This window comes from Lissotriton helveticus, chromosome 4_1 (assembly GCF_964261635.1).
Source record: "Lissotriton helveticus chromosome 4_1, aLisHel1.1, whole genome shotgun sequence".
In the NCBI taxonomy this organism is placed as follows: domain Eukaryota; kingdom Metazoa; phylum Chordata; class Amphibia; order Caudata; family Salamandridae; genus Lissotriton; species Lissotriton helveticus.
In genome coordinates, this window is record NC_136063.1 from 2,078,073,557 (window position 1) to 2,078,077,486 (window position 3,930).

The following is a 3,930-nucleotide window of genomic DNA, read 5'->3' on the forward strand; positions in this document are numbered from 1 at the left end:
TGTTATGGTATCATAACGACCGGGTAAGGAAAGGGAGCATCACCCTTCCCAGGTTATCATAAGCCAGACACAGCAGATGTGTATTGTCCCAATTAAAAAAGCACATTGCTTGCCGTGTATTTCACACCCGGGCCGGGTCACTGTCAGGAAAGCAAATCAGTTCTCGTTGACCTCATCCAGCCGAGACAACATCAGCCGGGCCTCAGTGGGCCGAGGCATCGGCAAGCCTCCATCAGCTCAATGTCCCTTTAGAGGTCAAGCGCCAATGGTCAGTACTCACTGTGTCCTGAGACGAGTGGCCAAGCATCCACGGGATGGCCACGCCCCGGGCATCGCCAGGGCTAGCGGTCGGCAAGAGTCCAGAGGCGTAATGCAATCAGAAAATCGCAGACTCGGCACTCAGTTCAAATAAGGGCTTAGACATCCAGTCAGTGAAGTAGGTCTGCTGTTTGGGGTGTAACATCAGGTCGCTCCATGGAGATCTGGGAGTCAGGCAACCCATAGATAGCCTCGTCATCGCTGGGCAGGTACCGGGGGCTAGTATCCGGAGCCAAGTCTGTGGTTGGAGAGCAGCTGCGTTCCGCCACCATGCGGAGGGCGTCTTGTTGTTTGTGGCGTACAAGTTCCGCCGGTGGGCCTGTGCCCGCATCCGCCCGTGCCCTGTGGGCCTGTGACGACCTGTTCCTACGACGTCTTCGAGGTCCACGGATGCGCTGCGTGCCGGGGCGCACCGATCCTCGCCGGGGCACCGTGCCCGTTCCGACGTCCAACCATGCCTCCGCCTCTTCCGGACTGGTGAAGAAATGCATTTTGTCCTGCCCCACCACTCTCAACCTGGCGGTGAATAGGAGGGAATATTTGAGGTCTAGGTGGCGCAGACGTTGTTTCACAGCAAGGAAGGAATGCCTCTGATGCTGGACTTGGATTGTATAGTCAGGGGAGAACATAATCTTGGCGTTGTCGATTCGGACATCTTGAAGTTGCCTTGTTTCACGCAAGATGGAATCGCGGTCAAGATAATTCAAAATTCAAAGGAGCAGCAGTCTAGGATTAGACCCCGTGGGGAGCGGCCTCGTCGGCACGCGGTGCGCTCGTTCCACCACAAAATGAGGCGATAGTGTGCCCTCGGGCAACAGGGCCTTCAGCCAGTCCTCCATATGTGTCGCGGGTTCCTTCCCTTCCCACCGCTGCGGCACACCCACGATTCTCACATTGTTTCTCCGTGCCCGTCCTTCTGCATCCTCTGCATGGTCCTCTAAGAATTCGACCCTATTAAGAAGATCTTGCACCTGCTTATCGGTCTGGGTGACCCGGGGTTCAAGGTCTGACATGGCGCCCTCCAAGGTTGTGGTGCGTTCCGCCAGTTTTTTATGGTCAGCTCGTAGGTGGGTGAGATCGATCGCGACACTGTCTATCTTGGTCTCCAAAGAGGTGCGTATGAGCTGGACAGATTCCTCCAACCTTTCCATGGCAGCCAGCATGGTGTCGAGTTTGGCTGCCATCTGGTCGGCATCCGCAGGTTTCGTGGACTTTTCCAACTTCCCCCTTAATTGCGCGCCTCCAATGCCTGTCCGTGCCTTAGTACCCCCAGACATGAGCAGCGTGGTGGGCGTACGGCTCGTTCCCGCGACAACAATGTCCAGCGGTCTATAGGGCTCTAGTGGGGAGTTGAGGTAACACAGGCGGAGAGATGTGGAGGCGCAGGGAAATTACAAGGAGGTGTGCCTCACCTGAATCGGCAGTCGCATTTCCCCTCAGCTTCTCATCCCCATCCAATTAAGAATCAGGAATGGGGTGTCGCCGCACCCGCGCCCAGGGAGTCACTCGGTTCCGTGCAATGAGTCCCAGCCATGGCGACGCATATGCAATCAGTGGGTCAAAGTCCGCATCCCAGGGTGGCCACGGGGCATGCCATCGATGCTTTCACCACTTAAAGCCCACTCAGACAGCTCCACACTCGCTCTCCACTGCAGTTAGCAACAGCCGGCGGCTCCGCTTTGCGGCAGCCGGCGGTGCTTGTCCCGGGTTGGTGTCTCGTGCAGGGGCTCAGCTCTGGTGAGGCGTAGGATTACCAGGGCGGGGGGCCGGTCTAGTACAGGTTCAGCACAGCTCCGGGTCACAGCAATGGCCGTTCTCCCGAAGTGTAGCGTGCCTAGTCAGAAGTATGCACCTCATCTGTGAGGCCTGTCTTCTGGGCCTAGCCGTAAGGTTCAATCCCCGGCCTCTAGTGGACGTGTATGCCGGCAGCGTAATCGCCGCCCCCGGCGTCAGGCGAGCACCTCGCTCGAGGCTCTAGTGTTTCGGTGCTTAAGGGTGTGCGGGATGGATGGCAGCCAGGTGGGAGAGTAAATGCCAGTGCACTCATGGGCCACAGCAGCGAGCGTCGCGGCCGGGCTTAGCGCCCCAGGGCGATCGCTTTGCGCCGCAGGGCCCAGTCCACAGGCACAAGCCCCGGCCTCGCCCAGACACGCCTGCCGATCCGGCCGCTAGGCGCCCGGCCGCATCACCTCGGGAGACCGCAGCGTGGTCCGAAGTCTCCAAGCAGCCCCAAATTTGGCAGGGCGGCTGTCCGCAGCTTAGTGGCACTGCGCCTCAGTTTGTAGCTGGCAGCGGGTTAAGGAAACAGAGAAATGGCCTGGGGAAGGGGAGCTCGGGCCGGAGCTCTACCCTGGAACATCTGTCGCCATGTGTGCTTCGGTTTTTATCTCTACTGATGACGGATAATATCCAGAAACACATGTGTCTGGAGATTTACAGCACTAACCTGCACCAACTTTGGCGAAGCACTACAGCTAAAATTCAAGTAAGAAATCACTGTGAACTGCATTTACCACAATGCTAAGGGGCGAACTGTGCTGCGAGGTGAGGCAGTGTGCTCCCACCTCCCTTCTGGTTTTAAAGGGTATTGAGCTTGTGGCTGGGGTCAGAGGATAACAGAATGACATCTAGTGGGGGGTGGAGCTGGTGGAGTTTCACTATGTGAAAATCCGCAGAGCTTCTAGTTGACTCCGTGGAGTTCCACGGGTGGGTGGAGTATTGCTAATAAATAAATGTGTGTTTCCGCTCAGGAATGATCCCATTTTTCCAAGCAATGGCTTGTGCCTCCTGCACTACATGTGTTCACTATGATCTTGCAGTGATTAAAGGGATTTTTGTGCGCTTTATGGGCAGATGATTACTTTTTTTGCTTTTAGGGGTGCCAAGGTGCAAAGCCTGTGTGTTTTCTTAAATTCCTCAGTCCATTCTTATGCACAAATTTCTGTGTGTGCTACAAACTGAGATAAATATTCTGAAACACTCCCACAAGTAAGAACAATAGAGGAACGTGTACACTCATGGCCAGTTGATAAAAAAGGCCATCATGCTAGTAGAAAATGCGCAATTATTTCAGAGTCACATTAGTGGAAAGACCTGGGTAGAGTGCAGGCACACAGTAGCAACCCTAATGTAATACATTGGTACAAACGCACACTCGAGTCAAAACAAAGGGGAAGGCATAGAGACATGGCTTGGGAATAAAATAGGCCATCATGCAAGATGAAAAGAGTGCAAGCATACCAGAGTTATATCGATAAAGAAAATGAGTTGTTGGCTTGCACATGGTGTGGGAAACCACTTGGAATCTAAACAAGGAGATAGAGGCATATGGGGCTACATTACCTGAAAGCAGACAGAGGCACTTTCGAACGCATTGTATTGAACTCAGATTGTACAGTTGATTCACTCTCTGTGTGGCAAACAAAAGATATTCATTCATACCTCATGTGAAGAATCCTCATTACTCACCTGCCTGGAGGTTTTATATGGCCCTCAACTTGGGTGGCCCTGCCGCCACCCTTTCAGACCTGGCGATGGGGCAGCACAGAAAATCCCTCACTGGTGGTCCTGTGGCTGCACAATGCTGTGCCTCTGGTCATCTCCGGACTCTCT